The 14,939-nt window shown below is 36.5% G+C and overlaps 1 non-coding gene across 1 annotated transcript; it reads left to right on the top strand.

Moving 5' to 3' along the window:
- Window positions 1–7,674: 7,674 nt before the first annotated feature.
- On the top strand, window positions 7,675–7,782 carry LOC148577296 (small nucleolar RNA R71). Its single transcript, XR_015903136.1, has one exon. It is a non-coding gene; the product is annotated as a small nucleolar RNA R71 (small nucleolar RNA).
- Window positions 7,783–14,939: the final 7,157 nt, after the last annotated feature.

Below are 14,939 nucleotides of genomic sequence, written 5' to 3' on the forward strand. Positions count from 1 at the left end.
ACTAAGGTTTTGAGGAGGAAAGAACTTGGCTAAGAAAGTCGTGACCAGCTTATCCCAAGAGTTCAGGCTATCTTTAGGTTGAGAATCCAACCATATTCTAGCTCTGTCTCTTACAGCAAACGGGAAAAGCACAAGCCTGTAGACCTCGGAGTCAACCCCATTGGTTTTAACAGTATTACAGATCCGCAAGAATTCAGTTAAGAACTGAAAAGGATCTTCTGATGGAAGTCCATGAAACTTGCAGTTCTGTTGCATCAGAGAAACTAATTGAGGCTTTAGCTCAAAATTGTTTGCTCCAATGGCAGGGATTGAGATGCTTCTTCCATGTAAGTTGGAATTTGGTGCAGTGAAGTCACGAAGCATCTTCCTTGCATTGTTATTATTTTCGGCCATGTCTCCTTTTTTTTCGAAAATTTCTATCAGATTTTCTCCAGAGAGTTGTGCTTTAGCTTCCCTTAGCTTCCTCTTCAGAGTCCTTTCAGGTTCAGGATCAGCTTCAACAAGAATGTTCTTATCCTTGTTCCTGCTCATATGAAAAAGAAGAAAACAGAAAAGAAAATATAGAATCCTCTATGTCACAGTATAGAGATTCCTTATGTAAGTATAAGAAGAAAAGAATAGAGGAAGAAAAAGATAAGAATCCAAACACAGAGGGAAAGAGTAGGTTCGTATTCTTGGGTGGAAGAGAAGTGTTAGTAGATGAATAAATAATTAGAAGGAGGTAAGAGAGAAGAATTTTTGAAAATTAAATAAATTAAAATAAAAGTATTTTTGTTTTAATTTAAAAATCAAAGTTAAAATTCGAAAATAAGAAAAGAAATAAAATTAAAATTAAAAATTAAAATAATTAGTTAATTAAAAAGGAATTTTGAAAAAAAGAAAGGTGATTTTCGAAAATAATTTTGAAAAAGATGTGATTGAAATTTATTTTGAAAAAGATTTGAAAAAGAAATTTAAAAAGATTTGATTTTGAAAATTAAAGCTGATTACTTGACTAACACGAAACACAAAGATAGGATTTTAAAATTTAAAGATTGAACCTTTCTTATTAGACAAGTAACAAACTTAAAATTTTTGAATCAATCACATTAATTGTTAGTAAAGATTTTGAAGTTATGAAACAAAATAAGAAAAAGATTTTTGAGAATCAAATTGAAATTTTCGAAAATATAAAAGAAAAAGTGAAAAAGATTTGATTTTTGAAAATGATTTGAAAAAGATAGAATTTTTAAATTGAAACTTTGATTTGACTCATAAGAAACAATTAAATTTTTAAAACTTTTGACTAAATCAAATCAAATTTTCGAAAATTATGAGTAAAATAAAGGAAAGATATTTTTTTTTATTTTTGAATTTTTAATGATGAGAGAGAAAAACACTAAATTGAAACAAAACATAAAAATTATGAATCAAAACAACTAATGCATGCAAGAACACTTTGAATGTCAAGAATCAAGATGAACACCAAGAACACTTTGAAGATCAAGATGAACATTAAGACTTATTTTTGAAAATTTTTAAGAAAAGAAAACATGCAAGACACCAAACTTTGAAATTTTTAATTTTTAGACACTATGAATACAAGAATGCATATGAAAAACAAGATGCAACACACAAGAAAATATGAAGATCAAATAAGAGGATTCATCAAGAACAACTTGAAAATCATGAAGAACAAATGCATGAGTTTACAAAAAATGCAAGAAAGTTTGAAAAATATGCAATTGACACCAAACTTACAATTTGACACAAGACTCAAACAAGAAACACAAAATTATTTTTGGTTTTATGATTTTATTAAATTTTTGTGTATTTTTCGAAAATTATTTGGAAAAAGAAAAATAAAGATTTCAAAATTTTTAATAGGAATTCCAGGAATCTTGCAATGTTAGTCTAAAGCTCCAGTCCAGGAATTAGACATGGCGTACTAGCCAGCCAAGCTTTCATTGAAAGCTCCGGTCCAAAACACTAGACATGGCCAATGGCCAGCCAAGCTTCAGCAGAACATTACATTCAACAGCTAATTTGCTAAGAAAGACAAAGAAGCTCTTCTCTTGAGAATAAGTGAAACCTCGGTCCAAAAGATTAGACATGGCTTAACAGCCAGCCAGGATTCATCATATCTCTTGAAACTCTAGAATTCATTCTTAAAAATTCTGAAGAACATAGAATAATTTAATTTTGAAAATTTTTTTCATATATTTTTTGAAAATAAAAAATAATAAAAACAAAAATCTTAAAATTAAAATAAAATTACCTAATCTGAGCAACAAGATGAACCGTCAGTTGTCCAAACTCGAACAATCCCCGGCAACGGCGCCAAAAACTTGGTGCACGAAATTGTGATCCTTAACAACGGCGCCAAAAACTTGGTGCTCGGAACGTAATTCACACAGTTTGTCACAACTCCGCACAACTAACCAGCAAGTGCACTGGGTCGTCCAAGTAATAAACCTTACGTGAGTAAGGGTCGATCCCACGGAGATTGTCGGCTTGAAGCAAGCTATGGTCACCTTGTAAATCTCAGTCAGGCGGATTCAATTGGTTATGGGGATTTAATAATTAAAAGATAAATAAAACGTAAAATAAGGATAGAGATACTTATGTAATTTATTAGTGAGAATTTCAGATAAGCGTATAGAGTTGCTTAATTCCTCCTGAATCTCTGCTTTCCTACTGCTTTCATCCAATCCTTCATACTCCTCTCCATGGGCAAGTTGTATGTTGGGCATCACCATTGTCAATGGCTACATCCCGTCCTCTCTGTGAAAATGGTCAAATACGCTGTCACTGCATGGCTAATCATCTGTCGGTTCTCGATCATACTGGAATAGGATTTACTATCCTTTTGCGTCTGTCACTACGCCCAGCACTCGCGAGTTTGAAGCTCGTCACAGCCATCCCTTCCCAGATCCTACTCGGAATACCACATACAAGGTTTAGACTTTTTGGATCTCAGGAATGGCTATCCATGGGTTCTAACTTATACCATGAAGACTCTAATATCTCGGACTCGGTCCCCTGTATTAGATATCTAAAAGATACTCATTCTGTCTCGTCTTCATGTAGAACGGAAGTGGTTGTCAGGCACGCGTTCATAGGTGAGAATGGTGATGAGCGTCACATAATCATCACATTCATCATGTTCTTGGGTGCGAATGAATATCTTAGAATAGGAATAAGCTTGAATTGAATAGAAAAATAATAGTACTTTTCATTAATACTCAAGGAACAGCAGAGCTCCACACCTTAATCTGTGGTGTGTAGAAACTCTACCGTTGAAAATACATAAGAACAAGGTCTAGGCATGGCCGAATGGCCAGCCCCCAAAATGTGATCAAAGGATCAAAAGATAATCCAAAGATGTAAATACAATAGTAAAAAGTCCTATTTATACTAAACTAGTTACTAGGGTTTACAGAGATAAGTAAATGATGCAGAAATCCACTTCTGGGGCCCACTTGGTGTGTGCTTGGGCTGAGCATTGAGCTTTACACGTGTAGAGGTCTTCCTTGGAGTTAAACGCCAGTTTGTAACCTGTTTCTGGCGTTTAACTCTGCTTTGCAACCTGTTTTTGGCGTTTAACTCCAGAATAGGGCAGAAAGCTGGCGTTAAACGCCAGTTTGCGTCGTCTAAACTCGGAAAAAGGATAGACTATTATATATTGCTGGAAAGCCCTGGATGTCTACTTTCCAACACATATAAGAGCGCGCCATTTAGACTTCTGTAGCTCCAGAAAATCCACTTTGAGTGCAGGAAGATCAGAATCCAATAGCATCTGCAGTCCTTCTTCAGCCTCTGAATCTGATTTTTGCTCAAGTCCCTCAATTTTAGCCAAAAATTACCTGAAATCATAGAAAAACACACAAACTCATAGTAAAGTCCAGAAATGTAATTTTTATTTAAAAACTAATAAAAATATATTAAAAACTAACTAAATCATGCTAAAAACTATGTAAAAACAATGCCAAAAAGCGTATAAATTATCCGCTCATCACAACACCAACTTAAATTGTTGCTTGTCTCCAAGCAATTGAAAATCAAATAGGATAAAAAGAAGAGAATATACTATAAATTCCAAAATATCAATGAAACTTAGCTCCAATCAGATGAGCGGGACTAGTAGCTTTTTGCCTCTTGGATAGTTTTAGCATCTCACTTTATCCATTGAAGTTCAGAATGATTGGCATCTATAGGAACTTAGAATTCAGATAGTGTTATTGTTTCTCCTAATTCAGTATGTTGATTCTTGAACAAAGCTACTTTATGAGTCTTGGTCGTGGCCCTAAGCACTTTGTTTTCCAGTATTACCACCGGATACATAAATGCCACAGACACATAACTGGGTGAACCTTTTCAGATTTTGACTCAGCTTTGCTAAAGTCCCCAATTAGAGGTGTCCAGGGTTCTTAAGCACACTCTTTTTTGCTTTGAACCTCGACTTTAACCGCTCAGTCTCAAGGTTTCACTTGACACCTTCACGCCATAAGCACATGGTTAGAGACAGCTTGGTTTAGCCGCTTAGGCCAGGATTTTATTCCTTTAGGCCCTCCTATCCACTGATGCTCAAAGCCTTGGATCCTTTTTATTAACGTTGCCTTTTGGTTTTAAGGGCTATTAGCTTTTTTCTCTTGCCTTTTGGTTTAAGGAGCTTTTGGCTTTTTCTGCTTGCTTTTTCTTTTTCTTTCTCTTTTTTTTTCACCATTTTTCTTTTCTCTTTTTTTTTCTCGCAAGCTTTTGTATTCACTGCTTTTTCTTGCTTCAAGAATCATTTTTATGATTTTTCAGATCATCAAATAGCATTTCTCCCTTTTCATCATTCTTTCAAGAGCCAACATATTTAACATTCATAAACAACAATTTCAAAAGACATATGCACTGTTCAAGCATTCATTCAGAAAACAAAAAGTATTGTCACCACATCAAAATAATTAAACTAGTTTCAAGGATGAATTCGAAATCATGTACTTCTTGTTCTTTTGTAATAAAAACATTTTTCATTTATGAGAGGTGATGGACTCATAGGACATTCATAGCTTTAAGACATAGACACTTAGACACTAATGAACATATAGTAAAGACACAAACATAAATAAACATGAAGCATAATAAACAAAAAACAGGAAGTGTTGATGGATGGATGATGGAGTGCTCTTGGTGCTCCACCCTTAGTTGTCCCATGTTGGAACTTAATTCTCCTAGGGAGGTGTTGATTTGCTCCCAATAGTTTTGTGGAGGGAAGTGCATCCCTTGAGGCATCTCAGGGATTTCATGGTGAGGAATTTCCTCATGCTCTTGTTGAGGTCCATGATCTCTTGTTTGTTCCATCCTTTTCTTAGTGATGGGCTTGTCCTCATCAATGAGAAAGTCTCTGGCCTTAGGTGCCATAAATGGTTATGGAAAAAAAAAAGCAATGCTTTTACCATACCAAACTTAGAAGGTTTGCTCGTCCTCGAGCAAAAGAAGAAAGAAGTGAGTAGAAGAAGAAGAAAATGGAGGAGATCGAGGTGTGTGAATGGTTTGGTCAAGGGGATTTTAGGTGGTTATGATGGTTTTGGGGGAGTAATGGAAGTGATTGGTGGAGGTTAATTGAGGAAGAATGTTATGAAAAGGTGTGAAGAGGAGAGAAGAAGTGGTGGGGATCCTGTGGGGCCAAGGACTTAACATCCCTGCTCCAATTAGGCATGTAAAACGCCTTTGCTATGCAATCCTGGAGTTTAATGTAGCCTGTTTCTGGCGTTTAACGCCAGGTAGATGCTTATTTCTAGCGTTAAACGCCAGTTTGGTGCTTGTTTCTGGCTTTAAACACCAGATAGATGCTTGTTTCTGGCGTTTAATGCTCCTCCTCCAGGGTGTTCTGTTTTTAATGCTGTTTTGCATTTTGTTTTTGAATTTTCAGTAGTTTTTGTGACTTCACATGATCATCAACCTAATAAAACACGAAATAACAAAAAGAAAATAAAATAGATATGATTAAATAACATTGGGTTGCCTCCCAACAAGCGCTTCTTTAATGTCAATAGCTTGACAGTGAGCTCTCATGGAGCCTCACAGATAATCAGAGCAAGGTTGGAACCTCCCAACACCAAACTTAGAGTTTGACTGTGGGGGCTTTGGTTGACTCTGCAGTGAGAGAAGCTTTTCATGCTTCCTCTCCATGGTTACAGAAGGAGAACCTTGAGTCTTAAACACAAGGTTGTCCTCATTCAGTTGAAGGACTAATTCTCCTCTGTCCACATCAATCACAGCTCTTGCTGTGGCTAGGAAGGGTCTTCCAAGGATGATAGATTCATCCTCATCCTTCCCAGTGTCTAGGATTATGAAATCAGTAGGGATGTAAAGGCCTTTGACCTTTACCAACACGTCCTCTACTAGTCCATAAGCCTGTTTTCTTGAGTTGTCTGCCATCTCTAATGAGATTCTGGTAGCTTGCACCTCAAAGATCCCTAGTTTCTCCATTACAGAGAGTGGCATTAAGTTTATTCCTAACTCTAGGTCACACAGAGCCTTCTCAAAGGTCATGGTGCCTATGTTACAGGAAATTAGGAATTTACCAGGATTCTATTTCTTTTGAGGTAATTTCTGCCTATCCAATGCATTTAGTTCATTGGTGAGCAAGGGAGGTTCATCTTCCCAAGTCTCTTTACCAAATAATTTGGCATTCAGCTTCATGATTGTACCAAGGTACTTAGCAACTTGCTCTTTAGTAACGTCTTCATTCTCTTTAGAAGAAGAATACTCATCAGAGCTCATGAAGGGCAGAAGAAGGTTCAATGGAATCTCTATGGTCTCTAGATGAGCCTCAGATTCCTTTGGTTCCTCAAAGGGAAACTCCTTATTGGTCACTGAACGTCCCAGGAGGTCTTCCTCACTAGGATTCACGTCCTTCTCCTCCCTTGTAGGTTCGGCCATGATGGTCAAATCAATGGCCTTGCACTCTCTCTTTGGATTTTCTTTTGTATTGCTTGGGAGAGTACTAGGGGGAGTTTCAGTGAACCTTTTACTCAGCTGGCCCACTTGTGCCTCCAAATTTCTAATGGAGGACCTTGTTTCATTCATGAAACTCACAGTGGCCTTAGATAGATCAGAGACTATATTTGCTAAGCCAGATGGATTCTGCTCAGAATTCTCTGAATGTTGCTGAATGGATAATGGAAAAGGTTTGCTATTGCTAAACCTGTTTCTTCCACCATTATTAAAGCCTTGTTGAGGCTTTTGTTGATCCTTCCATGAGAAATTTGGATGATTTCTCCATGAGGGATTATAGGTGTTTCCATAGGGTTCACCCATGTAATTCACCTCTGCTATTGCAGGGTTCTCAGGATCATAAGCTTCTTCTTCAGAAGATACCTCTATAGTACTGTTGGATGATTCCTTCATTCCATTCAGATTCTGAAAGATCATATTGACTTGCTGAGTCAATATTTTATTCTGAGCCAATATGGAGTTCAGAGTATCAATTTCAAGAACTCCCTTCCTCAGTGGCATCCTATTACTCACAGGATTCCTTTCAGAAGTGTACATGAACTGGTTATTTGCAACCATGTCAATGAGTTCCTGAGCTTCTGCAGGTGTTTTCTTTAGGTGAATGGATCCACCTGTAGAATGGTCCAATGACATCTTAGATAATTCAGACAGACCATCATAGAATATATCCAGGATGGTCCATTCTGAAAGCATGTCAGAAGGACACTTTTTGGTCAGTTGCTTGTATCTCTCCCAAGCTTCATAGAGGGATTCACCTTCTTTCTGTCTGAAGGTTTGAACATCCACTCTAAGCTTACTAAGCTTTTGAGGAGGAAAGAACTTGGCTAAGAAAGTCGTGACCAGCTTATCCCAAGAGTTTAGGCTATCTTTAGGTTGAGAATCCAACCATATTCTAGCTCTGTCTCTTATAGCAAACGGGAAAAGCATAAGCCTGTAGACCTTGGAGTCAACCCCATTTGTCTTAACAGTATCACAAATCTGCAAGAATTCAGTTAAGAACTGAAAAGGATCTTCTGATGGAAGTCCATAAAACTTGCAGTTCTGTTGCATCAGAGAAACTAATTGAGGCTTTAGCTCAAAATTGTTTGCTCCAATGGCAGGGATTGAGATGCTTCTTCCATGTAAGTTGGAATTTGGTGCAGTGAAGTCACCAAGCATCTTCCTTGCATTGTTATTATTTTCAGCCATGTCCCCTTTTTTTTTTTAAATTTCTGTCAGATTTTCTCCAGAGAGTTGTGCTTTAGCTTCCCTTAGCTTCCTCTTCAGAGTCCTTTCAGGTTCAGGATAAGCTTTAACAAGAATGTTCTTATCCTTGTTCCTGCTCATATGAAAAAGAAGAAAACAGAAAAGAAAATATGGAATCCTCTATGTCACAGTATAGAGATTCCTTATGTAAGTATAAGAAGAGAAGAATAGGGGAAGAAAAAGATGAGAATCCAAACACAGAGGGGAAGAGTAGGTTCAAATTCTTGGGTGGAAGAGAAGTGTTAGTAGATGAATAAATAATTAGAAGGAGGTGAGAGAGAAGAATTTTTGAAAATTAAATAAATTAAAATAAAAGTATTTTTGTTTTAATTTAAAAATCAAAGTTAAAATTCGAAAATAAGAAAAGAAATAAAATTAAAATTAAAAATTAAAATAATTAGTTAATTAAAAAGGAATTTTGAAAAAAAGGAAGGAGATTTTCGAAAATTAGAGAGAGAATTAGTTAGATAGTTTTGAAAAAGATATGATTGAAATTGTAAACTTTTAAAATCAAACAAAAAGTCAAGTGGTTAATTGAAAAAGATTTGAAAATCAAATTTTGAAAAGATAAGAAGTTAGAAAAGATTTTGAAATTAATTTTGAAAAAGATGTGATTGAAATTTATTTTGAAAAAGATTTGAAAAAGAAATTTAAAAAGATTTGATTTTGAAAATTAAAGCTGATTACTTGACTAACAAGAAACACAAAGATAGGATTTTAAAATTTAAAGATTGAACCTTTCTTATTAGGCAAGTAACAAACTTAAAATTTTTGAATCAATCACATTAATTGTTAGTAAAGATTTTGAAGTTATGAAACAAAATAAGAAAAAGATTTTTGAGAATCAAATTGAAATTTTCGAAAATATAAAAGAAAAAGTGAAAAAGATTTGATTTTTGAAAATGATTTGAAAAAGATAGAATTTTTAAATTGAAACTTTGATTTGACTCATAAGAAACAATTAAATTTTTAAAACTTTTGACTAAATCAAATCAAATTTTCGAAAATTATGAGTAAAATAAAGGAAAGATATTTTTTTTTATTTTTGAATTTTTAATGATGAGAGAGAAAAACACTAAATTGAAACAAAACATAAAAATTATGAATCAAAACAACTAATGCATGCAAGAACACTTTGAATGTCAAGAATCAAGATGAACACCAAGAACACTTTGAAGATCAAGATGAACATTAAGACTTATTTTTGAAAATTTTTAAGAAAAGAAAACATGCAAGACACCAAACTTTGAAATTTTTAATTTTTAGACACTATGAATACAAGAATGCATATGAAAAACAAGATGCAACACACAAGAAAATATGAAGATCAAATAAGAGGATTCATCAAGAACAACTTGAAAATCATGAAGAACAAATGCATGAGTTTACAAAAAATGCAAGAAAGTTTGAAAAATATGCAATTGACACCAAACTTACAATTTGACACAAGACTCAAACAAGAAACACAAAATTATTTTTGGTTTTATGATTTTATTAAAATTTTTTGTATTTTAAAAAATGGGTTCTAACTTATACCATGAAGATTCTAATATCTCGGACTCGGTCCCCTGTATTAGATATCTAAGAGATACTCATTCTGTCTCGTCTTCATGTAGAACGGAAGTGGTTGTCAGGCACGCGTTCATAGGTGAGAATGGTGATGAGCGTCACATAATCATCACATTCATCATGTTCTTGGGTGCGAATGAATATTTTAGAGTAGAAATAAGCTTGAATTGAATAGAAAAACAATAGTACTTTGCCTTATTACTCAAGGAACAGCAGAGCTCCACACCTTAATCTGTGGTGTGTAGAAACTCTACCGTTGAAAATACATAAGAACAAGGTCTAGGCATGGCCGAATGGCCAGCCCCCAAAATGTGATCAAAGGATCAAAAGATAATCCAAAGATGTAAATACAATAGTAAAAAGTCCTATTTATACTAAACTAGTTACTAGGGTTTACAGAGATAAGTAAATGATGCAGAAATCCACTTACGGGGCCCACTTGGTGTGTGCTTGGGCTGAGCATTGAGCTTTACACGTGTATAGTTCTTCTTTGGAGTTAAACGCCAGTTTGTAACCTGTTTCTGGCGTTTAACTCTGCTTTGCAACCTGTTTCTGGCGTTTAACTCCAGAATAGGGCAGAGAGCTGGCGTTAAACGCCAGTTTGCATCATCTAAACTCGGGAAAAGTATGGACTATTATATATTTCTGGAAAGCCCTGGATGTCTACTTTCAAACGCAATTGAGAGCGCGCCATTTAGACTTCTGTAGCTCCAGAAAATCCACTTTGAGTGCAGGAAGGTCAGAATCCAACAGCATCTGCAGTCCTTCTTCAGCCTCTGAATCTGATTTTTGCTCAAGTCCCTCAATTTCAGCCAAAAATTACCTGAAATCATAGAAAAATACACAAACTCATAGTAAAGTCCATAAATGTAATTTTTATTTAAAAACTAATAAAAAATATTAAAAACTAACAAAATTATGCTAAAAACTATGTAAAAATGATGCCAAAAAGTGTATAAATTATCCGCTAATCACAACACCAACTTAAATTGTTGCTTGTCTCCAAGCAACTGAAAATCAAATAGGATAAAAAGAAGAGAATATACTATAAATTCTAAAATATCAATGAAACTTAGCTCCAATCAGATGAGCGGGACTAGTAGCTTTTTGCTTCTAGAATAGTTTTGGCATCTCACTTTATCCATTGAAGTTCAGAATGATTGGTATCTATAGGAACTTAGAATTCAGATAGTGTTATTGATTCTCCTAGTTCAGTATGTTGATTCTTGAACACAGCTACTTTATGAGTCTTGGCCGTGGCCCTAAGCACTTTGTTTTCCAGTATTACCACCGGATACATAAATGCCACAGACACATAACTGGGTGAACCTTTTCAGATTGTGACTCAGCTTTGCTAAAGTCTCCAATTAGAGGTATCCAGGGTTCTTAAGCACACTCTTTTTTGCTTTGGACCTCGACTTTAACCGCTCAGTCTCAAGTTTTCACTTGACACCTTCACGCCACAAGCACATGGTTAGGGACAGCTCGGTTTAGCCGCTTAGGCCAGGATTTTATTCCTTTAGGCCCTCCTATCCACTGATGCTCAAAGCCTTGGATCCTTTTTATTACCCTTGCCTTTTGGTTTTAAGGGCTATTGGCTTTTTGCTCTTGCCTTTTGGTTTAAAGAGCTTTTGGCTTTTTTGCTTCCTTTTTCTTTTTCTTTCTGTTTTTTTTTTTTGCCATTTTTCTTTTCTCTTTTTTTTTTCTCGCAAGCTTTTGTATTCACTGCTTTTTCTTGCTTCAAGAATCATTTTTATGATTTTTCAGATCATCAAATAGCATTTCTCCTTTTTCATCATTCTTTCAAGAGCCAACATATTTAACATTCATAAACAACAATTTCAAAAGACATATGCACTGTTCAAGCATTCATTCAGAAAACAAAAAGCATTGTCACCACATCAAAATAATTAAACTAGTTTCAAGGATGAATTCGAAATCATGTACTTCTTGTTATTTTGTAATTAAAACATTTTTCATTTAAGAGAGGTGATGGACTCATAGGACATTCATAGCTTTAAGACATAGACACTTAGACACTAATGAACATATAGTAAAGACATAAACATAAATAAACATGAAGCATAATAAACGAAAAATAGGAAAATAAGAACAAGGAGATTAAGGAACGGGTCCACCTTAGTGAGGGTGGTGTCTTCCTCTTCTTGAAGAACCAATGGTGCTCTTGAGCTCCTCTATGTCTCTTCCTTGTCTTTGTTACTCCTCCCTCATAGCTCTTTGATCTTCTCTAATTTCATGGAGGATGATGGAGTGCTCTTGGTGCTCCACCCTTAGTTGTCCCATGTTGGAACTTAATTCTCCTAGGGAGGTGTTGATTTGATCCCAATAGTTTTGTAGAGGGAAGTGCATCCCTTGAGGCATCTCAGGGATTTCATGGTGAGGAATTTCCTCATGCTCTTGTTGTGGTCCATGATCTCTTGTTTGTTCCATCCTTTTCTTAGTGATGGGCTTGTCCTCATCAATGAGAATGTCTCTGGCCTTAGGTGCCATAAATGGTTATCAAAAAACAAAAAACAATGCTTTTACCACACTGAACTTAGAAGGTTTGCTCGCTCTCAAGCAAAAGAAGAAAGAAGTGAATAGAAGAAGAAGAAAATGGAGGAGATGGAGGTGTGTGAATGGTTTGGTCAAGGGGGTTTTAGGTGATTATGATGGTTTTAGGGGAGTAATGGAGGTGATTGGTGGAGGTTAATTGAGGAAGAATGTTATGAAAAGGTGTGAAGAGGAGAGAAGAAGTGGTGGGATCCTGTGGGTCCAAGGATTTAACATCCCTGCTCCAATTAGGCGTGTAAAACGCCCTTGCTGTGCAATCCTAGTGTTTAACGCCAGACTGCTGCTTGTTTCTGGCGTTAAACGCCCAATGTAGCCTGTTTCTGGCGTTTAACGCCAGGTAGATGCTTATTTCTGGCGTTAAACGCCAGCTTGGTGCTTGTTTCTGGCGTTAAACGCCAGACAGATACTTGTTTCTGGCGTTTAAACGCCAGAATGCTCCTCCTCCAGAGTGTTCTGTTTTTAATGCTGTTTTTCATTTTGTTTTTGAATTTTCAGTAGTTTTTGTGACTCCACATGATCATCAACCTAATAAAACACGAAATAACAAAAAAAAAATAAAATAGATATGATTAAATAACATTGGGTTGCCTCCCAACAAGCACTTCTTTAATGTCAATAGCTTGACAGTGAGCTCTCATGGAGCCTCACAGATAATCAGAGCAAGGTTGGAACCTCCCAACACCAAACTTAGAGTTTGAATGTGGGGGTGCAACACCAAACTTAGAGTTTGGTTGTGGCCTCTCAACACCAAACTTAGAGTTTGACTGTGGGGGCTTTGGTTGACTCTGCAGTGAGAGAAGCTTTTCATGCTTCCTCTCCATGGTTACAGAAGGAGAACATTGAGTCTAAAACACAAGCTTGTCCTCATTCAGTTGAAGGACTAATTCTCCTTTGTCCACATCAATCACAGCTCTTGCTGTGGCTAGGAAGGGTCTTCCAAGGATGATGGATTCATCATCATCCTTCCCAGTGTCTAGGATTATTAAATCAGTAGGGATGTAAAGGCCTTTGACCTTTACTAACACGTCCTCTACCAGTCCATAAGCCTGTTTTCTTGAGTTGTCTGCCATCTCTAATGAGATTCTGGCAGCTTGCACCTCAAAGATCCCTAGTTTCTCCATTACAGAGAGTGGCATTAAGTTTATTCCTAACTCTAGGTCACACAGAGCCTTCTCAAAGGTCATGGTGCCTATGTTACAGGGAATTAGGAATTTACCAGGATTCTATTTCTTTTGAGGTAATAATTTCTACCTATCCAATGCATTTAGTTCATTGGTGAGCAAGGGAGGTTCATCTTTCCAAGTCTCTTTACCAAATAATTTGGCATTCAGCTTCATGATTGCACCAAGGTACTTAGCAACTTGCTCTTCAGTAACGTCTTCATTCTCTTTAGAAGAAGAATACTCATCAGAGCTCATGAAGGGCAGAAGGAGGTTCTATGGAATCTCTATAGTCTCTAGATGAGCCTCAGATTCCTTTGGTTCCTCAAAGAGAAACTCCTTATTGGTCACTGAACGTCCCAGGAGGTCTTCCTCACTAGGATTCACGTCTTTCTCCTCCCTTGTAGGTTCGGCCATGATGGTCAAATCAATGGCCTTGCACTTTCTCTTTGGATTTTCTTCTGTATTGCTTGGGAGAGTACTAGGGGGAGTTTCAGTGAACCTTTTACTCAGCTGGCCCACTTGTGCCTCCAAATTTCTAATGGAAGACCTTGTTTCATTCATGAAACTCACAGTGGCCTTAGATAGATCAGAGACTATATTTGCTAAGCCAGATGGATTCTGCTCAGAATTCTCTGTCTGTTGCTGAGTGGATGATGGAAAAGGTTTGCTATTGCTAAACCTGTTTTTTCCACCATTATTAAAGCCTTGTTGAGGCTTTTGTTGATTCTTCCATGAGAAATTTGGATGATTTCTCCATGAGGGATTATAGGTGTTTCCATAGGGTTCACCCATGTAATTCACCTCTACTATTGCAGGGTTCTCAGGATCATAAGCTTCTTCTTCAGAAGATACCTCTATAGTACTGTTGGACGATTCCTTCAATCCATTCAGACTCTGAAAGATCATATTGACTTGCTGAGTCAATATTTTATTCTGAGCCAATATGGCATTCAGAGTATCAATTTCAAGAACTCCCTTCCTCAGTGGTGTCCCATTACTCACAGGATTCCTTTCAGAAGTGTACATGAACTGGTTATTTGCAACCATGTCAATAAGTTCCTGAGCTTCTGCAGGTGTTTTCTTTAGGTGAATGGATCCACCTGCAGAATGGTCCAATGACATCTTTGATAATTCAGACAGACCATCATAGAATATATCTAGGATGGTCCATTCTGAAAGCATGTCAGAAGGACACTTTTGGTCAGTTGCTTGTATCTCTCCCAAGCTTCATAGAGGGATTCACCTTCTTTCTGTCTGAAGGTTTGAACATCCACTCTAAGCTTACTAAGCTTTTGAGGAGGAAAGAACTTGGCTAAGAAAGTCGTGACCAGCTTATCCCAAGAGTTCAGGCTATCTTTAGGTTGAGAATCCAACCATATTCTAGCTCTGTCTCTTACAACA

This window comes from Arachis ipaensis, chromosome B1 (assembly GCF_059453495.1).
Source record: "Arachis ipaensis isolate K30076 ecotype BB chromosome B1, ASM5945349v1, whole genome shotgun sequence".
Taxonomy (NCBI): domain Eukaryota; kingdom Viridiplantae; phylum Streptophyta; class Magnoliopsida; order Fabales; family Fabaceae; genus Arachis; species Arachis ipaensis.